Below are 22,390 nucleotides of genomic sequence, written 5' to 3'. Positions count from 1 at the left end.
TATAACCATTAATTTCGTTTTTGTGGTATTTATCGTTAGTCCCCGAACTTGACAAAATACACTAAAACGATCAAGGAGGATTTGCAGGCCTTTGGGGGTTTTAGATAACAGAAGGGTGTCATCGGCAAAGAGGAGTGATGGTGTTTTCTCCCCGGCGATGATAGGAGCGTCTGCCGGTATTTCTCTCAGATGGTCCACCACTCCATTTATGAACAGAGAAAACAAGGTCGGGGCCATCACACACCCCTGCCGCACCCCTCTGCTAACAGGGATACTCTTGGTGAGTTGCCCCTGGGTCCCCCACCGAATCCTAGCAAAATTGCCCTCATGTAATTTGATTATGAATTGCAACAGGTAGGACGGGAATCCCATATCCATGAAAACCTCCCAAAGTTTAGCGCGGGGAATTACATCAAAAGCAGTTTTTAAATCTATAAAGGCCAGGTAAAGACTCCCTCTGGCTATTGGCACCGATTTCCAAAAGACCGCACAGAATCTAAAAACCTGGTCGATATTATGTCCAACGATATTCTTGACATCGATATTCTTTACCTTCGATATTTCTAACTCGATATTTGTGTAGGTCGATATTTACAACTCGATATTTTGACTGTGTACCGGCGGCAAAGACGCCTGGACTGTTCTTATAGCCCATAGCCAAACGACGGAAATGGCGCTGTTTGCCACCACTGATAAAAGCTGTCCATTGACTACTAAAAGGGGACAGATTGTGGGCAAAAAAAACATTGGAAATGTCAAGTGTGGTTTGAAACCTTTTACGCACGAGAATATCCACAAGAGCTGAACTGTGAGTATTCTGTACCGCACACGTAAGACAATGGGAGTTTAAGTGGCGGTAATCCAATACCAAACGGTATGAGCCATCCGTCTTGGTCACAGTAAAAAGAGAGTTTCAATTACACCTTGATATTCCAATTCAAGGATTCAGATTCCGAAGCTTCTTTCTCACTATCTGTGGCATATCTCGCTGTTACTGCTGCAACGTTCTTCTTTTGAAACTGGGGCCTCTGACACTGTGACTCGTCCTGCTTGCCTTTTCCGTCAGCCTTGCGAGGCTACCCACGGCTCTGTTGGGCACCTTGTCCTCTGCCGCCGCCTCTTCCACCGGTGGGTGAAACCAATGTTTCCTGCAAAGAGCGAGGAGAACGTTGTCCAGGAACCTGAAATCTAGCAGGTGACTTAATCATAGTGCAGTCGCGCAACTCATATGTACACTCAGTAGAGGCAGGTGTAGGTGAAGCTGGACGGGACCCTTGCTTCTGTTGCTGTTTCCCCTGTTGCTGTTTCCCCTGTATTTTGTTCTTACTCCAATTTTGTTTCTGAACTTTTTGGCAATCATCTTTATCAGAAGACGCCGACTGAGTTTGCTGCTGTGCTTGTTTTTTAGCAAAAGGCTTACCACCTAAACTATTACGGCCATTGGTCTTATAAGCATCCGTAATAATTCTTGGTAACTGACGGGGTTTCTCGGCTTCGGGAATATTGCGCAAAGCACTAGACACCTGGAAACGTACCGCATCTCCCTTAACATTAGCAAGGACGGGATCGCAAACCATGTCACAGGCTCCCATGAGTCACATTCCCAACTCTACAGCCGCCTCCGGTCCGTGTTCATCCAGAACGCGTTTAATGACGGAGGGCAAGACAGCCATTGACGGGGTGCCGAAGCACCTAGTATAGACTGCTGCAAAAATCACACCCCAAGTGGTACAGTCATTTACGTCCGGCACTAAGTCTTTCTGCAAACTAATAGTAAGGATCTTGTGTTTTTCCACAGAAGTGGTATTTGGAAATACTACTTTCAGTTGGTCAAGTTTCTCGGCAAGCCAAAAAAGCATTTCATCCTTATCCTGGGGTCGCTTGCCCATAACCGCATTAACCATAACGGGACTAAGCTTCAACCCGTTCAACCCAACTAGATGCGCAGCAACACCAGGGGCCCCACCCGGGAAGTTGCGGGAAATGTAATGAACCAGACCCCTTATCACTGACACTGCAGAGGCATAAATGGGCCTTAATTCAACAGACGTACAACACGCCGCATTAGGGTGCGGGGTATAACCAGCTAAAACAGGCCGAGAAGCGCCTGCAATTGACAACGGTCCCATTCTGACCGCCGTCAAAGTGTGGGGGAGGGAGCCTTTAATCCAAACGCTGTGCTGCCAAGCAGAAATTGGAACTATATGGAGCGTAATCTACAGGCACGGCGGTCGCAGTGTAAGTATGAAACACATTAGTATTAGCATCAACCGCAGTAAACGTGGCCCATGAGTAAAACAGCTCAAACGGGTACTCTGCGTCAGCAGATACAACCAAAACCACTGCCATGCCTTACAAAGAGACGTTAAAATCCTGCAAATGATTGCGCACAGCCAAGCGACTGTGAACTGGGATATCAACCGCAGCCATATCGACACAGTGAAAGATAACTACAATGCAATATAATGAAGCACGACTGGGTAGTTATTCAATAGAAACTGTTTTAAAATATCAAGCTTGAAAATACATATGTAACTATAGGTAGGTTTATCAGTCACCACTGTCAACCGGAAACAATAGTGAGGGGGCCGTGGACTGATAAAAGCACTACTCGAGAGTCTCACAATAAGACTACTATGTTAGGTGCGCCATGTTGCAAGGATCCTGCTCCTACACAGAACTGTGCACAGAGACCCAGGACATCAGTGAATTGTGGTGTACCAACTCACCTCAGTACCTAGAAAACCCCAACCAGCTAGCATCGGTGTCACATTAGTTCTTCGTCCTATAGCAAAGTAACCAATGATTAGACAACCTAGAACATGCGACTTAGGACCAACTCAGGAATGGTGGGAAGTGAGAACACTCTTTCTTTATACTCTCATACAAGTCCACAACAGGAGTATACAAGAGACACGGGTAAGGTTAAAATATTTATTTTACCAACGTGCTCTCAGGTGTAGTATCTTTTCCAACATAAGCAGACATATAATTAGAATTAATATGGTCAGCATTGTTACAATTCTATAAAATACAAAAGGAGAAATCATCTTACAATGATGGTGAAAACAGGTCTTAGAGGACCTAGTTCTAAAACCCACCCTATATTGGAACTAAACTATGTTTATAAACTATAGAAGGTCTCTTAGGCTTATGTGGGGGACCCCATTACCTCTCCGCTCAGCAAGAGTAAATCACATCAGGATCAGCAAAAGCTCTCTGCATCCCTGGAAACAGAAAATCTTCCAAGTGCGTGAAAACATGGCAACTGTGCAATAATAAGGGCGCCAGAATCTCAGTTGGCTCACTGCTGCCACCTGTTGTGTCTCAAAACATTAGCCGATCATTTCGAACAACAGCTACCATGTTAACCTAGACGGCTTCAGCACTCACTGTGCAGACTAGGGGCATGATGTAAGTCTAGAGATGTCGTATACAAGCCTTTTCTCATGTGCAGACATTCACGAAGCCTAACTTACAAAAACAGCTATATGCAGTGTTGTGTCGAAAAAAGCGTCAAAAGGTAAAATGGCGTTTAAACTTTTAATAAGTCATGCTAACATAACATGCGTGCAAAGCAGGCCTTAGGCCAAACTACAATTTCCTGTGCAGTTTCTCATGCACACATGTGCATGCTATGAATTTGAAATGGCCAATGGCCTTGATGGTTTGCACTTTTGATGCCTATCTGGATATTATGTAATACATACTGTTACTCTTGTTGTCTGCTTTGTCGCTGCCCCTGCTAAATGAAAGGAGTTTTATGTATGGCTATATGTTCATGTGACAAATGCTCTGTATGCCACTCTCACATTGGCAATTACTTGGTTTACTTTTCCATAGGTTGCCAGAGGTCCCAGGCACTTATGTTGTTCTTGACTCTGAGGCTTGAGGGTTCAATGATGGCTGTTTGTGATGATCTACCCTGATCCTAATCATTCTATGTTCAGCTTTCCTGAATTGTAGACATATCATATTAGGATGTAATACCACAACAGAGGTTGATTCTATCCCCAGGATTACTTGTGGGTGGCCAGGGTCCCTCATATATGTGGGATCTTTCTTGATGTGTGAATAACAGTGTTGATGTGTTGTCATCTTGTGTAGGCCTGTCTTCATGGTCACATGTGTCCTTGAGTAGTCATACAGTGTGATTGGCCAGTCATTGTCAGCAGTGTTGAAGTGTATGTACCCCTGCACATGCCAACTACACATGTATGATGCAGGTAATGAGTGCCTGTTTCTTTACATTGTCAGACATGTACTTCAGATTGTGAGCACATGTAGGAGTTGTAGGTTGAGCACTGTGCATTGTGTCAGTGTGTCCTTACACTCCTGAGGGACACCTACTTGTTGTCGCTGTCAGTTGTGATTATGCAGAGTGGGTCACTGCCAAGTCTGTGTTGTGTTTTGTTGATCAGCCATAATCTTGTTTAAGTTGGTGCTCACTGTGCAGACCTGCTCAGCCACACTGACATTGTTTGTGAGTTTTCTCATGCATTGCTTTCAGTTGACACATTTATGGGACAAGTATAGTATGTGGTATGAAGAGTCATACCATCCCCTATAGGTGCTTCTGATGCCTACACATTGTGAGTTACTCCTCTATGTGTTTTTGCACTGTATACTCCTTACCTGCCGAATACTGATGTACCCACCACTACAGTCTCATATCTCCCATCCCATTCCTTGCCAGTGTGTGACCTTCCCCACCACTTCAAAGTGTGACACTATACTTTGGGCCCGATGTAGGTAATCTTGATTTACCTACTCTTAAATACCGAATCATACCGATTCGGTAATTAAGAGTAGGTAAATTGGATGTAGGCAGATGTAGGTAATTTTTCTTTTTCAATTACCGAAACTGTAAGATTCGGTATTTACCGATTCGGTAAATACCGAATCAGTATTTGCCATTGATTCCTATGGGCCTTCGGCAATTACTGAATCGGTAAATACCGAATCCTGCCAGAGGGAACAGGGTGTCACTTTCACACCCTGTAGCACCCCAATGTCAGGCTTGTATGCCATGTAACACACATACATGCCCTAAGGGCATGTCTGTATGTCACATGGCACAGGTGTACATGCACAGATGTGCATGTACACCTGAATTCATTATTTACCATGCAATAGTATTACATGGTAAATAACGAATTCTTAGGGGCCTGTGGCACTGTTTAAAGCGCCACCTACATCTGCATTTACAGATTCGGTATTTTTACCGAGTCTGTATTTACCAATGCGGTAATTTTACAGATTCGGTAAATACAGATTTGGTTAAAATACAGAATCTGTAAATAGATGCCCCCTACATTGGAAAAGGCATTTACCAGTCGGCAACGGCCGAATTCGGCCGTTACCAACCGGTAAATGCCTACCTACATCGGGCCCTTTGAGAGGATGATCTGTGTACTGGACCAAAGTGCCACTCAGGACAGTTTCACAATTAGTTATGTTGTATATTCTTCTACTTGATTGCAGTCATGGTTGCTCATGTGCACTGCATATTTTTGGGCAGCACAGTACTCTAGTCATATAGTATGCATCTAGGTTTTCCTGAGTTGTGCAGCTGTAGGTAATGGCTAAGGTGTATGTGTGCTTGCTGAGGTACTGCTACCCGTCCTGAGTGTGATCTGTGTGCTGTGATGATGTGTGGTGTGGAAGTCCATGGCAGAGCACTCAGATATGTGTGATATTGGTTATGTTGGTGTTCACACACTGCTTACTGTGCATGCACTGCTGTCAGTGTATGTTGTCTTGTACTTGCCTGGTATGCATCCCCCTGATCTCCAGCTGAGTTGACTATGTGATGTATTGGTATCTGCATATGTTGTGTTTTTGTTACTGATGGATGGAGTGTTTGGCCTGTGTTGGCTCTTTCTACTGACAGGTGCATGTGTGTGTGATGTTCTAATTGCATGACATTGTGTGAGAGTAGTTTGTGCTTTATAATGCATTATGCTGTGTGTTGGATTTGTAGTGTGCATTTCGTGTGTGAATGTCACATGCTGCAATGTGTATTCTTGAGCTTCTTTTGAGTGCACAATTGTGCTGTGTCCTCCTATATTTGACCTGTCACTTGTCAGGATAGTGAATGAGCATGCTGTGGTACACATTGACACCATGCTCACTTGATAACTGGTGAGATGTCTATGTATGTGTTAGATGATTTGTCCCATTGATCCCAGTTAGTGTTCATGATTGGCATTTGATGACACAATTCTTGTTTGGTTGGGGTATGGTGCCTGTGCATTTGTCAAGAGCAAAAATGTTGTGTATTCCTGTTCTGTCTGGGGTCACATTGCATATCCACTGTTCGCCTGCACATGACTGAGCTTGTTTAACTTCTTTGGATGTTGTTTGTGAGATTTGTGTTTGGTTATTGGTTTTTGGTCAGCATTTGTACAGACTTGGCAGGGTGTGCCATTGGTTGTCTGGGAAATCACAGGACCTTTTCTGTTCCTTTATGTGTGTTTCTCACAGGTCCTGAGTGTTGCAGGTGTGCATTGTGTAAATGAGGGGTATGTGTGAAGGTCCTACCTAGGTTGTCAGTCAATGAGTTTGACAATGAGCCATGTGTCTTGTGCTGGTGGCATAAACATGTGAAGGTAGTTGACACAGATGTGGGACTGGTCACTGTATGGTTTCTGACACTTCCTATCATTCCTGTGCCTATGCATAGCTTGCATTGCTGTATCCCAGATATATTGCACAGTTGTCGCTTAAGTTTAATTACAAATACTGTGCCACCCATGTCTGATTCGATGGCCTAAGGATTATGTGATATGTTCTTCCTCTTGCATGTCATCTACAAATGATATGTGGCTTGCTCCATGGTTTCCCAGCACTGTGCACTCCACTTTGGGCTTTTCTTGTCATACATTGCTGCTGACTTATGGTATGTGTATGTGGCAGAGTGTCACTGTGGGATCTCTCTGTGGGACTTGACATGCAGTGTGAACAGTTCAGTAGTTGTTAATATGCAGTGTGAGCCTTCAGTTCTTGATTTACTCAGCTTGATTCACAAGAGTGGTAGGCAGGTGTGAGAAGGAGGGTTGTCCCTGACCTTCTGTACAGGGTGTTTTTCTTTACCCCAACCTTCCCGGTCAATGTACCTAGCCCTTTGATGTGTGAGGTGCGAGGTCGAGCCATACCTGGCTGCTAAATGGTGCATTGAGGGGAGTGGCACAAGAGGGGAACACAGCATGTGCAGAAATGAATGTGGGAAGCGTGCTGTGGGCTGTGGCCAACTGATGTGATGGAGCCCTGGGAAGCTGCCCAGACTGCCCATTCCTGGCACTGGCCCTGCCTACTACATTGTGGGCAGGTTTTCCCGCATCTTCACTGCTGCGGTGATGTGATGGGGACAGTGCAGTGTTGATGGGCGACTCAGATGCGGAGGTGTGGATTTCTAGGACGCAGGACATATGTGAGTACACTGGGGGATATGTTCCTGTCTCCACCAGAGTGTCTGATGTGGACAGGAACCGTATTTCAGCACAGGAGTTGTGTGTTGTGTTTGTGTGCGGAGATGTGTTATTTAAGTACCTGCGGTGTTGACCGAGGTGACGTCTTATCAGCTGGTAGTGGATGAGGTACAGCAGTGGAAGGGCTTGAAGAGCTAGATCCATAGCTGTCAGGAGTGTGTGGAGGTGCCCGGCATTCAAGTTTCGCTCTCTGCAGTAGTGCTTCCCACGTCTCCGAGTGGCTGGTTTCTCAGCTGCGTTCTGATGGGCTGTTTGAGGCATCGTGATTTGTCTGGCGATCGGGACGTCATTCCGCATGGCGGTCTTTCTTTTTTGGCTCCCTCTGCCACCGTTGCAGAAGGAAAATCCAGGAGGATCCCGAAACTCCACAGCAGACGGGAAATGGGCTATCTTTGCCCATTGTGATATGGCTGACGCGAAGACCGCCGCTGGAGTGCGGAAAAGGATGTTTTCCACCACCGCCAGCACTGCAGATGTGCCAAACACTGCCATCCTAATGAGCCCCTAAGTACCAATAAGAAAAAGATCCTACAAGTATGAGAAAATCCCACTTATCAGTACATGTGTCTCTAACTAGATTTAAATGCTTTGTACCTAGGCTTGGTGCACAGCAAACATATAAATATAAATCTTAAGTATTTTTTCCGTTTGGTTTTATGGCTGGTACAGGGACAAAATATCGAAGTAAAAATATCGTAGGTCAGAAATATCGATTTTAGGTAAGTAATGTTGATTTAAAAAACTTCACAGTTGTTAGAAATATTGATTTTGTATTAATGTTATGTATTTTTCTATACATTTTATATGTGTGTGATTTTTTTGTACTAGAACTATTTGTATAATTTTGCGTTTTTAGTTCTGTAATGGGGTGTGGTTTTATAGGGGAATAGGGTGGGAAGTAATTTCATTATATACATTCTATTAGTTATTTATAGTAGTTATTCATTTTTTTTAATACATTTTTGCATTATTAGTTCCGTAGCGGGGTGAGGGTTTATAGAAGAATAGGGTGTAAAGTAATTTATTATGTATATTTTAATGATTATTTATAGTAATTATTACATTTTTTTAATTCAATTTAGCGTTTTTAGTTCTGTAGCGGGTTGTGGGTTTATAGGGGAATAGGGTGGGAAATAACCCAATTATATAAAATGTATTGAATAATATTTATTTATTATTATTTGTATAATTGTGATGTTATTGTATTAAATGTATACATACATGTATTAATAATTGTTTGAATATTATTTGTTATTTAATTTGAATTAATTAATTAGTAATTCATTATGGTGATTGTGTAATTAATTTTAGGTGTGTGTTGTGGTGTTTATAGGTGTAAATGATGGGAAGGGTGGGAAGTAATTTAAATTGTATTGATTAAATATTAATTAGTTGGTATTTAATTTATATTAATTATTAATTAATTATGGGGATTGTATCATTAGTTGTAGGTGTGTGTTGTGGTGTTTATAAGTGTAAATGGTGGGAAGGGTGGGAAGTAATTTTATTTTTATTGATGAATTACTAATTAGTTGTTAAATAATTTATATTAATTAATTATTAATTAATTATGGCAATTGTGTCATTACTTTTAGGTGTGTGTTGTGGTGTTTATAGGTGTAAATGGTGGGAAGGGTGAGAAGTAATTCAGATTTTATTGATGAATTAGTTCAATATTTAAATTAATGAATTATTAATTAATGATGGTAATTGTGGTAATTAATTTTAAGTGTGTGTTGTGGTGGTTATAGGTATAAATGGTGTGAAATAATTACATTTCTATTGATTGATTATTAATTGTTTGTTAATTAATTTAATTTAATTAATTAGTAATTATTAATCATAATTGTGTAATTAATTTTAGGTCTGTGTTGTGGATATTATAGTGTTAAAGAAAGTGTAATGAATGAATGTTTATTATCTTTTTTAATAATAACAATATTAATAATAATAATATATTGTAAATGTATTATTAATAATGTTAATTATGGAAATACATTTTAATAAAAATAATGACGTATTTTTTTATTGGTGTGGTGTTATGGTCTTGTTGAAATGTTATGAGTGATTTTTGTTTTTCTACTATCCAATACTTACCCTACTGTTGACCTTTCTGGAGTAGGAGTAGTAATTTTACCCCTCCACTATACAATATTTTCCCTACTGTTGCACTCACTGGAGTGGGATTAGTAATGTTTTCCCCTCCGCTATCCAATACGTTCCCCACTGTTGCACTAACTGGAGTGGGAATAATAATTTTTACCCCTTCGCTGTCCAGCACTTTCCTCACTGTTGCACTCACTGGAGTGTGAATAGTAATTTTTACCACTTCGCTATCCAGAACTTTCCCTAGTGTTGCACTCACTGGAGTGGGAATAGTAATCTGTACCCCTCTGCTATCCAATACTTTACCTACTGTTGAACTAACAGTAGTGGAAATAGTACTTTTTACGCCTCCTCTATGGAGCACTTGCCCTACTGTTGCACTCACTGGAGTGGAACTAGTAATTTTTACCCCTCCGCTCTCCAATATTTTCCCTACTGTTGCACTCACTGGAGTGGGATTAGTAATTTTCCCCCTGCGCTATCCAATGATGTCCCTAATGTTGCGCTAACTGGAGTGGGAATAGTAAGTTTTACCTCTCTGCTATCCAGCATTTATCTTGCTGTTGCACTCACTGGAGTGGGAATAGTGATTTTTACCCCTCTGCTATCCATTACTTTTCCCTCTGTTGCACTTACTGGAGTGGGAATATTAATTTTAACACTCTGCTATCCAACATTTTCCCTACTGTTGTATTTATTATGTTGCAAAATATATGTTTTATTTTTGTTTTAATAGTTTCATATTTTAATTTATATAGAATAATTTTTAAATATTGATATATGTATTGTATTTTTATATAATTTAAAAGTTTAAAAATTAAAGAAAGATAATAGTTAATAAAGTATTTCAAAATAAATATATGTTTATGTATAAATTATTATGTTTTTGTGTTTATAGCTTTTTAAATTAAGTTTTGTTTTATATTTAGTTAAAATGTATATTAAATGTTATTAATTTTGTTAAAGATAATATTAATATGTTATATTCTTAATATATATTATTTTATTTTATTTATATTTTTTAATTGATATTTTTGACTTCTATATCTTTAACTTCAATATTTTTGACTCTATTGGGTCTATTACGATGGCGGGAGGACTTTGTCTGCCTGCCATCGCCCCGGGAAATGGGACCGCCCGCTATGTGTGCGGCGGACCTGCATGTGCAATTAGGATGCACCCGCCACACTTGCGGGCACATTCTACATGTTTTGCATTGCAGCGGGCGGTGCTGTCAGCAGCACCCGCCGCAATACAAAAAAGGCATTTGTGCATTTGCATGCACAACGTGGCAGGCACCGCGCGGTGCCTGCCATGTCTTCCATGCATATGCAGGGGGGTACCATAGGTACCTCCCATGTGCCCCCCACCCCCAAACATCCTGGAGGCCCGCAACGGCCCCCCAACTAAGGAATCTGCATGCCTTTCTGTGGTGGCAACGCCGCCACAGAAAGGCAGCTTCCCGCTGACATTGTAATATGGATGGCGGTGTCTAGCATGCACCACCACCATATTCAACCCTTTCCGCCTGGTCAACTCGTGGTGGACTGTCTTCCCGTCAGCCGCGGTACCCTCCGCCATCATAATATGGTTGGGGGAAATAGGAGGTGGGTGGGGGATGATGTTGCTCGGATCGCCCGACATCATAACAGATCCCTATTACTACGAGAAGCTCTATAAAAGCATGCTGGTGAACGGAGACCCGGCTCTGGACGCCTTTTTGGGCGAGCTAAATTTGCCACAAGTAGACCACGAACAAGCGGAAGACGTAGGGAAAGATATAGAGCTAGGGGAGATTCGAACCGCTATAAAGCGCATGGCCCGCAACAAAACACCGGGGCTGGATGGTCTGCCGATAGAATTTTATGGTAAATATGTGGACCTATTGGCGCCAAGGTTGTTGGAGGTGTATAGGGAGGCCAAAGAAACGGGTTGCTTGCCCCAATCTATGAGAGAAGCGCTGGTGGTCCCGTTGTTGAAGCCAGGGAGGGATAGTAGCAGCACGGATTCGTATAGGCCGTTGTCCATGTTGACGACTGATTACAAAATTCTTAGTAGTATATTGGCAGCCTGCTTACTGCCATATATGACCTCGTTGGTCCACAAAAATCAGTCGGGTTTTATCCCTACGCGCATCACCACTTCGAATATTCGAAGACTCATAAGTCTTATGAGCGATGACGACTCTGAGGCACAATTACCATTGATCCTGTCCATCGACATAGAAAAAGCTTTTGATAGCTTAGAATGGGACTACTTATATAATGTTTTGAAGCGTTTCGGGCTTGGGGAAGAGTATATACAATGGACAAGAGTATTATATACCTCGGCGGTGGCGAGGGTGCGGGTGGGGAGGCTGATTTCTAGTCAATACCCGGTAACACGCGGGACAAGACCGAGATGCTCGTTGTCACCCCTCTTGTTTGCCCTCGCTATGGAACCACTTGCTAGTGAGATCAGGACGGGGAGAAATTATAGAGGGCTGGACGGCAGGGATGGACGACACCTTATATCCCTTTATGCAGATGACCTCTTACTATTTCTTGAGAATGCGGAGGAGGCCTTGACTGGGGCGGAAAGACTACTTCAACGTTTTGGAGAGCTCCCAGGCCTTAAAGTTAATTGGTCTCTAATAAAAGAGAGAGGGACCCAAAACCAAAGGGATAGGGTACCAGCATTAGACTTAATGTCAAGAAATTTTTCCCTTTGGGCACGTTAGGTAAAAAGACATCAGCTTATCTAGAACAGAAATTAAACAGCAAATATTCAAGTATCAAAACTAAGAGCAAAGCATGAGCTACAAAATCATGAGAGAAAGGTCAATTCGAATAGCACAGTTCTTAGGGACTGACCTTTTAAATAGATACGACACTGCATTCAGAACAAAGGTTTTTCCCTTATTGAAAGCCTCATACATTATGCATGAGGATTCTTGGAAGCACAGCAGGACTACCATCTCCTGCATAATATCTATGTACAAATTTCTTTCCAGCGTCATCCTAAGTCTGACAAAGTAACACAGCGAGGTAGAACGCCCAGGGAGACCTATGGGTATATATACATCACATCTTGCTAAGACAGCAGAGGAGACCAGGACTTCCAGGCCTGCCAGGCCTGCACACTGACGCAAGATGCTGAGGTTACTGCATACAGACACTCCAGCTCGTAGTGGTCTAATATCCCTTGCGGGGTGTCCAACCTGACACCAAGATGGGGTCTCACAGTCTCTCAATCCAAGTAATGCGGTTTACTTTATACTAGAAGGATTCTTGGCTTACCACCTACACACATGCTAGGTACATCTAGTTAGGGAGGCATCGTAGGAGTATGCACCTTTTTATTATCATTAGGGGTGGGCGTAGTACGCGTAGTTGCACTATGCAAAGCTACGCGAAGATGTTCTCGCACTACGCGAGCTTCGCAAGCGTGCGTAGTAGCTTGTTGGACCCGTTCGCGAGCCGTTTTTCTTGCTCGGGAGCGCGTTGTGCCTGTTCGGGGCGCTGTCTGCATGCTTGGGGGATTGTAGCACGCGAACTTACCCATGCGGTGGGCTATGGGCGCGGCCATCTAATTTTTTCAATTGTCCCGCCCGCTTGCGTTGCCTTATTTCCTGTTCCGGGTCGTGCATAACGTGTTCGCGTTGTGCAAGTCATGTTTGGGAACGCATTTACTTGTTCACGCCGACAAAGTGCGTGTTAGGGAGAAATATCGCGCGAACTTACCCACGTGGTCGCGATGGGTGAGGCCATCTTGTTTTTCACACTCTATGCTATGGTTCTGGGCCTGGTTTTCTATAAAGCTTTTATCTCTGCAATCTTTACTTATTTTCACACTTTTTCTGACTTTTTTTTACTTATCATCTATCTCTCTCTGTCCCTAAGTTTATATTTTGCATTTTATTTCTACTTTTACAACTTTTTTTTTTTCACTTTTCTACTGTTTTATTTTACTTCTTTCTTTAAGCTGCTACTTCTTCCCCCTAACTTTTTTTCCTTTTGTTCTAATTTTTCTTTTCCGCTTCCACCCCAGAACAATGGCTAAGGGCAGCAGCAGTACCGGCTTGAAGGGCAAGGCGCCTGCGCACAAGAGCCGGCTGCCTTGTGGCAGAATGCGACCTGAAGGGGTGCAGGCCCGGCAACCTTTTGGGGAGGCGGAGCCGCCCTGTTTTTTTTTATCCAGTGCCACCTCTTCTTGACCTTGGCAGCAGGCGGCAGGCCAGGCTCCGATTAGCTCACAGAGGAGCCTCACCGCCGGTGGGTGAAGGTGCGCTGGGCAGTCTTCCGCTGCTCGGGTATCCGGCGCACCCACCAGCAGCTGGCCCACCGGTGGACAGACATTCTGGACCGGAAGCAGGACCTGTTGGACCTGCTAGGTGTTGAGGTCCTGGGGCTTGGTGAGTAGCTAGTAATATATATATAGTTATATAAGTATTGTGTATAATTCTTGGACGAATAAGTAACACAATAATTGGTGCGCTTAGTTACATTGCAGATCAATTCCGTTTCAAAATCTTCTGTGATTGTATGACACAGGTGCTGCTCAGCACTTTTCTTACATGTTTGTAACTTTGCGCTAGCTTGGGCTGATTATTGATGTTAGAGTATACTTTAGAGAACTGAAGTTAGTTAATGATATTGCTAGAGTCTAGTCCTTCCACTGTCCTTCAGTGAAATAGTGGTGGATGGATATAGGTTTACTTAGTATTAGTTCATACTTTTTTACAGTCTGCATGACGCCTCCCCTGTCAATGAATGCTTAGTTAGTTCTTACCCCAGCCCTCCTAGAACCTTTTTGTAGTTTGTTTAGGGAGTGGTAGGCTTAGCAGCAATAGCATTGTCAGTCAGTAGCAGAACAACACATGACGCATCCAACCAACAATTTGGTGTATGCACAAATGTATGCATGTGTCCTCCATCTCATCTATGCATTTTTGCTGGCAAAAATAAAATGGAAATGCCAACTTACCGAACAATTGGCCCGTCTGGAATAGGTGGTGTAGGTCAGGAGGTACTGACTTCGTTAGTTAGTATTCTGCAATCAGAGTGCTTATGGAACATTTGATTAGTGTTCTGTTAATACCTAGCCAGTCCGTGAATCCTGCAAGCCAGTAGTCATTTACATAGGTCAATTTTATTGCAATTGTTGTTTCCTAAAATGTTTGAGCGTTTTTTTAATGATGTATTTGTTTGACAGCACTCAATGTTTTTCTCTTTCTTCATTATTTCTTACATGATCAGCAACCAGGGGCAAGAAGGCGGGGTCCGAGTCGGCGGGACAACCACCAGAGCGCTCCAAGGATCCTGCTACTGGCCCCAGTAAGTCCTACAGTGCTTATATTATTAACAATTATATTTCCCCAACTTTTTAACGCACCTTATTTTTTTCAAACCTATTAATTAAGCTTCCTTCCTAATTCTATTTTAACAAAAGCTTCTTTGATCTTCATTATGTTTTCCAAATTTTGGGTATCCATCCCTGCCTTTCAGTTCCTTCAAACTGCCTCTGCTATGACTCTCTGTGCTACTACTATTAGACTGTCTGTAGCTAAGCTTGCCCTGTTGGCCACTCTTTAGTTAAGGTATTCTTTTGAATAAAGCTGTGATAGAATAGCTGTAGCCACTGGGTCCACTCCTGTCTTTTGCGTTGTCCTCTGTAATCACTAGGCGTTGTCAATTACCACCAACAAAATGCGCATCCAGATGTTCGTCTAGTATTTTTTGTTAGGTTAGTAGTATACTACTACTACTCTTGTGGGTATTCTCTGCACAGCCACATACAGAACTATGCACAAGAAAATAGGATGTTGGTGATAGGGAGGTTGGACCTTACTTATACGTCAGTCACAGAACTCAGAAGGAACCACAATTCACTGACCGACTACCTATAGTGTCTCAGTCATTAGTCATTTGTCCCACTCCGACCACCCACACGAAGATACCCAATGATTTTATTACACAACCCAGAACATAAGTAACACCCTTTCGCTCACTCACTCGTGTAAGTCCACAACACCCCAGACACTCAAAATATACCACAGAGTCTATGTGCAAGTTCAAAAGCTTTATTTTATTTAAATATTAACAAACTTTGTAAGTTGATCAATGTAATACATCCAGCTCCACCATGCAAAATAAAGAAGATTAAAACTATAGATTTGTACAACTACTAGTGCACGATAGTGAACTGTGGGAATTGTGGGAGACCCCTCACTGTTGAACGTATACTGGTTCCACATGCATCTTCCGTAAGCTCTGCAAATCTCTGGTTGTAGAAGGCAATCTTCTCATCTGCCTATTATGAGAAAAATGGTGCACATTAGACAGTATGAAATACAATTATACAAGCTCTTTGAAGTCATGCCAAAAGGTGTAACATTATGGATAAGCAATAGGGACTAACCAAACTCAATAGTCCTTACAAAAACGTGCCTTGTTTTTCAACCTCTTCAGTTGTATGCAACACTCATGTGGCCTCAAAGGCGTCTTACTGCGCAACAAGCTGCGAGGTAACATGTGCAAAACAGTAGACATGGATCTAAAATGGTTACATGGCTCAGGCTAACTTTTCAAAGACTAGAGTAGGAGTAGAGATGAGATGAGCCTAGGGACCATATAATAAATTAATACTAATGTCTGTCTAGTGACTCTGCTGTAGTACGCAATTTGGACTAGTGATGATTTGTGTTGTACTTAACTGTTTTTTCAATCTTCCTTCCTGGTGAAAAAACTAGTAAAATAGGGGGAGGTGTGCAGGCATTTAAAAAGGTGTACTTGTTTTTAAAGGTGCACAACCACTACCAACCACCAGTGCCGACGGGGCCAGCGGCAATGCAAATGTTGCCATCCAGGAGGGAACATGAGCTGCGGCACCTGCAGGACCACCAATGGGGGAGGAAACATCAGCGGTGGGCAGTGGTAAGTTATATTCATTACTTATTTGCATTTCTAGGTGGAAGGGGAACATTTCCCTCACTGTACTCTGAGACTTATTAAGTAAGTATGAACTTGAAGTTGTACTGGACAATATGAAACGGTGAATGTGACACCCTTTACTTGGCATTACCAATGCATTAGCAATAGCATTACCAGCTTGAGTTGAGTAAACAAGGCCTCTTCTATCAGACTCCAACTCAGCTGTGAAAGTTATGGAGAAGACTAAAAGTCAGATCAGATGACCTTGATGGATGTGTTGAACAAAATGTGAAAGAAGTGAACTAGGGTGGGAGGAGGAAGGATGAAAGAGATGTAATATGACTACCATAGAAGGATACTTTGGAAGCAGCATGCAGGTGGCTGATAGGAATCTGATGCATGGGTTGTTGAAGGATGGGTGGAAGGTGAAAGAAGATGCCTGCCTGGGTGGGCGACACAATATGGGTGGATAGATATAGTGGATAGCAAGAATCATCAGCGGTGTTTATGTCAAACCCAAAGCCAAGGCAAGGAAGGAGTGGGCGCATGGGTGGTTGTTGGTGAAAGTGAAACCAGCTAAGGTTTGTAGAGCTATAATAAAGAATGATAGACATTTACTTTTAATGGATGGATGCCCCCTGGATGTATTGTATTCATCTTCAGTGGAGACTGTCACTGGAAGCAGAGTCTTACTTTGAAAATAATATAAAAGGAGATACGAAAAAGACTGGTGTTCTTCTGTATACTAAAGTCCACCCATAGTACTAGGGCAAGTATAATGCCGGAAAAACTCCAACAAATGTTACAGGCCTGGGAAGCAGGTGGATAGATACCTAAAGTTACCACCAGTTTTATGTACTGCGCTTGCTAGTACTACTGTGCCACTATGCGTTGAATTAATTTTGTGTTACTGATTTGCTAGGAGTTTCGGTTACAATTCTGTTTCTTTCTTGATAGATACTCCTTCCCAAAAACCATCCCGGAAGGAGTTGGCAGCCAGGGCCCGGCAGAGGAAACTGCAGGCCATCGTGGAAGAATACCACCGGCTGGTGGCTCAGGCTGAGGAGGAGGAGGCTGCGGCAGCAGCTGCTGCCTCTTCCAATTCCCTGGGTCCCAGCCAGGCCCCGCCTGCAGGAATTCAGCGCCGTGGTCCGGTGGCCGCCCACCGCCAGCATTTCTCAACATCTGCCGCCTCCCCCCCCCCCCCCCACACATAATGGCTGCAAATGCAGGTGCTGTGCATTTCGGCAACAAATTCTCCTCCGGGTGGCAAAGCTGGGGGATCAATTAGAGGAGCATGTGAAGATATTAGTGGACAAACACCTCAAAGCCCGCCGATTATAATGGACCCTGTTCATTTGACCCTTTTTTTTATTTACTTTTTAATTCTTTTTATTAACAACAGGGAAATAGGTGGCAATCATCACAATCAAGGCAATAATTGTCTACAGTCAAGCGCAGGGAGTATCAAGACATACATAGTTATCCCTATATGGAGGCATTTAACAGTACATCAGATAGCATTTGACCCTTTTTTAATACTTTTGTTGGTGGGTGGGAATTTTGTGTTGGGGTTTTTCTGGGACATTCTTTGGACTTGGACATTGGTTGGGGTTAGGGAGAGGGGTGGGTGGGTGAGGTGTGGGATAGGATATTTTTTATGACATGAATAAATGTTATTTATTTTAAACGTACACATATGATGTTAATGTTTTGTGGTGGGGTTACTGTTTCACGAATGAATGTACGTCACAAGGTTTACTTGCAGATGCAGGGCAGCGGCCAGTGTTTTTGATTTAAATAATTTACTAATTGGCCACATTTGTAACATGCAAACAGATAGATGCGGTTCCCCTCACTGAGTTATATTTGTCCTATTAGTACTACCAGTCTCTCCTTCATTATACCGCCCAGCAAACTTATCTTACCTGTGATTGATGATGATTAAGTTCGGCACCGCAAGGGCTGCATGGTTTCCCAAGACAATGGAGAAGATGCTGTGGTTGTGTGATGGTAGTAGTAGACACTGGCACTATCATTCGCAAACAAAAACAAAGAGACAGTCATTTGCCTTAGAGACAATGTGGGAGTAGTAGAAAAGTACAGTACATACAAGACTGACAAAAAACAATATTGCAACTGCTAAACTAAAAGAAAACAATGGTGTCGGGGACTGCCAATTACAAGAAGATAAGAAGTACAACTGCAGTTGTGTTGAAAGAGTCACTTAAACACAATCCTAATTCATAAACTTGAATGCTGTAAAATTAAATCCAAACAATGCCGGCAATTAATTAGATGTATTCGGTGGGTCCCTTTGGAAAATTAATTGGCTTGTACATACACAAAGCTTGGGTGGGCAAGCAGAATAAGATCCTGGCCCTGCCTCGTTGACATATAATTAGTGTTGCTTTCACCACATCTGCCCCAGCAAGCATGTGATCAATTGTTGGTGTAGATTTAATGTAGTCACATCACACCTCAATATAAAACCACACATCCCGGGGGAAGAGGGTTAGGGTTTGATGAATGGATGGGAACGGGGGTTTGGGAAAGGTTTTACAAAGAAAAACAGTACGCATGGAGACAACAAAAGCAAAACGATGAAGACGATGATCCACTACCCAATAAATCTAAAGTAAAAGTAGAAAAAGGAAATGCATGCATGATGAAGATAAGTTATAACTTGATGGTTTATAATAATGAGTGGTACTTAAACTACTACTACACAATTCGACAGTACAAGGAAGTATTTCTTATATATGACATTTGCCTAGGCTGTATGCCCTCAGAGAAACCCTAATACCTGCTGTAGCGGGCTGAAAGCTAGCAAAGAAAATTAAGAAATAGTTTTAGGGAGCAATCCAAACAAAGTCACACAAGCATTAAATAAATGAAGAGGAAAAAGGAATCAAATAAAATACGAAAATGACACTAAAGTTACTGTATTATCCAGGTCCAAATGTGTAGTTGTATCTCGTCATTCATCTTGGTCCTCCCTTCCATGGACACTCTGAAAATCATTCTTGGGTGCCACTGGCTGGATGATGAGGATTGGTAAGGTAAGTGTGAGTTGTTGCTCCAAGTATATTAGCACTGGGTAAAAGACCGGCCTGTAAGTGTTGATGGAAGAAGAAAAGGGGTATTACAAAATAGCTGAATGAAAAAACAAAATTCAATTACGGTGTAGTGCAAAAAGACAAGACTCGTGAGCGAGAAGACTTTCAGACTGAGGCGGCTTGGATACATTGTGTCTAACTCTACTCTACTAGTTGCACAGCATTAATCTAGAAGGACAACAAGATAGGAGCCAGCACAGAACAGGCCCACGACACCGGGACGTGAGTCTGTGACCCAAACTGCATTTACCTTACTTTTTCACAGAGCCAGACAAAAGGCATATACAGCAACCTAGCATTTTCCAAATCAAGTGACTAAATCAATGCTCCATTGTCAGTCATCAATCATTCCACTATTCTACTCCACCACTGCACACACATGCAGCCTAGGTCTGCTGTGGTTCTTGTTGATTGGTTGTGTTTACCTTGTATTCCACTTCCTGAAATATATTCCATCAATCATCTCAGATCCAACTGACTTACAGCGTGCAAAGATAGTACGGTGGTCATCATCATCAGGAGTGGCACGTGTACATGTTGTCCTACAGACCAACAGCAACTCAGTCTGTAGTGAGTGACTACGATTAAGTAAGTCCAGACTGCACCTGCAGTAGTAGGAGTACAATTGGTTAATATTATTAAACAACATGGAAACATTGACTATCACTTGAGTCACAAGTACTTGGTTATTATTAAACTACTAGTATAGTTCTACTTCATGCACATTTGCTCAGAGTCAGCAAGCATCCAATGCAATGCATGGCATCATTCATTTCATATACCGGTCTTGCTCTTCTCTTTGGCTGTCAGATCACAGATGCTGCAGAGCCTTCTGAAAGTGATGACGAGTTTACTTTAGTTTTGTATGCCTGCTCAAGTTCTGACAGTGAAGAGTTGTGTATGACAGAGGTGGTAGCCTTAAGACAGTGATGAGTTTCAGATTGGAAACAAAACAGAAGATGGCTATAGTCACGTACATTTCACTTGTTATGGAGGGACTGTTAGAGGCTACATTATTGTACTATTCTCCATCTCCATCCAATGTATGGCAAGATGGAAATGTATTTAGGGCGAGTCAGGAAGATGGAGCAGGACTCTAAGGAGTGGAGTGGACAGTTAAATGCACAGACGTACAACTCCATTAGGTAAATAAAAAGAGACGGTGGTGATGGATTTGTTGTAGTTTGATTTGAACCGGAATGACAGATATACACACAAATAAAGGAAGGGCGAAAGTAACAATTTGAAAGCCTAGTTGTCAGGGAAGAGGAGCTCGTACTCAAACCCTGGTGGTTTGGACAGAAGTAGGTCATGTAACCCACTAGTTATGTCTTCGGACTCGATCTCCTCTTCCTGCTGTCATTCACGTATTTTTTAGTCTGGTGGTATGAAGTGCTGGTTCATTTTGATCATGGTTAACCTCTCCACGCTTTTGGGCGACAGACTGGTCCTTTTCATAGTTACAATGACACCAGCCGCACTGAAAACACGCTCAGAAGAGACACTTGCGACAGGGCAAGCCAGATACTTTATCGCTAGTTTGCTGAGCACTGGCCATTGGCTTATTTTCCCATACCAATACACCAATGAGCTTTGCTCCATGAACACCTCTGTTGTATCATCCAGATAGGCCTGGACCATCCGCTCAATGTTCAGTGGTGCTCCGATTTGCTTGGCCTCATTTGGATTTGCGACAGCAACGAACTTACCCATCCCTTTCTGTAGAAACCAAGCAGCTATTTTTTTGGTTGTGTCTGATGAATCAGATCCTGTTGGTGCTGTTGTTGTTATTGGTAGTGTTGGTGACTGCTGGGAAGCAAGCGCACTGCTCGCATGCTCTGAAGAAGAACTTGACTCTGGAGGATGCCCTGTAGTACTTGCACTGTCAGGACCCTACCAGCTACTCATGCCCTTTGCACTGTAAAATTAGACCATAGTCTGGATTCATGGTCCGACCTGGTGAGACTCAGGAGAAGTAAGATGGCTGCCCACGTGCCCACAGCACGGTTCGGGTTAGCCGTCTAGCTTCCTGAGTGTTTCAGCGGAAGTCTAGGTGAAGCGCGAGCGCTCTACCATCTGCGCACTTCACCGCCGTCAGGAGTCGGAGAGGACGTTCTGAGAATAACGCTGAGTGGATTCCTGTTAACGTAGGGATTGCAATATAGAGGACAGTTTAGTCAAAGTGTTTAAGTTTAGAGGACTCGGCGCGTTTATTCAAGCGCGAGTCCGCTTTCCCAGTAGTGCCAATAATTTTAAGTTGACTCAGCGCATATCTTCCCAGCGCGAGTCGGCTTATCTGTCAGAGGTTGTCGGAGCGTCAAAGAAGCGTAAGGCAGAAAGGAGCAGTTTCTGAGGAGAAAAGTGTCAGCCATCAGCTATACAGCGAGAGACTGCCATAGAAGTTCGAGTACCTTCCCAGAAGCAGCACAACAACTGAGCTAAGTGAATATACCAAAAACATTGTACAGTAAAGTATCAAAAACTTACCTGAGAATAATTTACAGTGTTGTTGTAACCTGGAAAGAACAATAATCTATGAAGAAATATTAAATCCTGAGGGAATGAGTAACAGACATTTTCAGTCACTTTTAACTTAAGGAATAATAAATAAATACTCACCAAGAGAGTGAAAATCTGCAACTAGTTGTGAGACCTGCAAGAATAAGAACAGTGTCAAAAGAATTTGTCGCAGATAGAAGCAGCTCATGAGTATGCAGAAAAGTGATAACCAGAACCCCAATTAGAAGACTATTCTTCAGTTAGT

At 42.6% G+C, this 22,390-nt stretch overlaps 1 long non-coding RNA gene across 1 annotated transcript in view; it reads left to right on the top strand.

Annotated features, from left to right (window-relative positions):
* The window catches only part of LOC144769267 (uncharacterized), a 386,313-nt gene that overhangs the window by 307,043 nt on the left and 56,880 nt on the right, over positions 1 to 22,390 (top strand). The gene's annotated exons all lie outside the window — the stretch shown is intronic.

This window comes from Lissotriton helveticus, chromosome 7, assembly GCF_964261635.1.
Source record: "Lissotriton helveticus chromosome 7, aLisHel1.1, whole genome shotgun sequence".
Taxonomy (NCBI): Eukaryota; Metazoa; Chordata; class Amphibia; order Caudata; family Salamandridae; genus Lissotriton; species Lissotriton helveticus.
This window is presented reverse-complemented; position numbering and strand designations above follow the sequence as displayed.